Below are 1,362 nucleotides of genomic sequence, written 5' to 3'. Positions count from 1 at the left end.
AGATATCATAGGAAAGTTATAACCTAATTTTAGCCCAAGAATACAGGGAAAGGGGAAAGGGAGGGGAGGGGAGGAGGAAGGATGGGTGGAGGGAAGGCGACTTGTGGGATCACGTCTACGGTTTATCCTATGGGGGTACATGTGAATCTTACTAAATGTAGAATATAAATGTCTTAACACAACAACTAAGAAAATGACATGAAGGCTATGTTAACCAGTTGGATGAAAATATTCCAAATTGTATATAGAAACAACCCACTGTACCCCACGATAGTATTAATGCACACAGCTATGACTTGATAAAAAAAAGAAAAAAAGAAAGAAAAAAAGGCAAAAGACAGTAAGAGAATTTTTAGATACAAAGAGACTTAAAAGACATTTCATCCAAATGCAATTTATGGGTATTTTGTGATCCTGATTCAAAAATCTCTAAAATGATAAAACCAGTGAATTATTACAGACTGAATCCTTATACCTACCCTTGAGTTTATATTTTGAAGCCCTAGCCTAAATATAGTGTTAGCCATATTTGGAGATAGGCCCTCTCGGAAGTAATTAAGGTTAAATGGGATCACAAAGGTTAGCTTCTGTATGAGAAGAGGCAGCAGAGTCAGTGTGGGGAAAGAACTTGGGAAGGCACAGCAAGAAGGCAGCAGTCTACAAGCCAAGAACAAGCCTCACCAGAAACTGACCCTGCTCAGTCCTATATCTTGGACTTTCCAGTCTCCGATACTGTGAGAATATAAATTTCTGTTGTGTAAGCCACACAGTTCTGATGTTTTATTATGGCAGCCCTGGTAAACTAACTTAATAACAAACATAAATTACAATAGAGACTGATGAAAAAGCGAATACTGACTATTTGATGACATTAAGTGTAAAATAAAATAATGTTATTATGGGTTTAATTTAATTATTATGAGTACATAATAATTGTATATATTTGGGAAAAAATTTTTTTTGAGACAGAGTCTCAAGCTGTCACCCTGGGTAAAGTATCATGGCGTTGCAGCTCACAGCAAATTCATACTCTTGGGCTTAAGTGATTCTCTTGTCTCACCCTCCCAAGTAGCTGGGACCGGAGGTGCCCACCACAGTGCCCGGCCATTTTTTTGGTTGCAGTTGTCCTTGATGTTTGGCGGGCCAGGGCTGGGTTTGAACCTGCCACCTCCAGTGTATGTGGCTGGCGGCCTAGCCTCTTGAGCTACAGGCGCTGAGCCTATTTGGGGTATTTTTAAAGAAATAGTTCTTACCGTTTAGAACACATACTGAAATAGTTATAGATGATGATATGTCTGGGATTTGCCTCAAAATAATTCAATTGCTGAGAAAGTGGGACAACAAGAGGAGATGAAACAAAAT

The sequence above is a fragment of the Otolemur garnettii genome, unplaced genomic scaffold, assembly GCF_000181295.1.
Source record: "Otolemur garnettii isolate 467f Iridium unplaced genomic scaffold, OtoGar3 scaffold00071, whole genome shotgun sequence".
NCBI lineage: Eukaryota > Metazoa > Chordata > Mammalia > Primates > Galagidae > Otolemur > Otolemur garnettii.
This window is presented reverse-complemented; position numbering follows the sequence as displayed.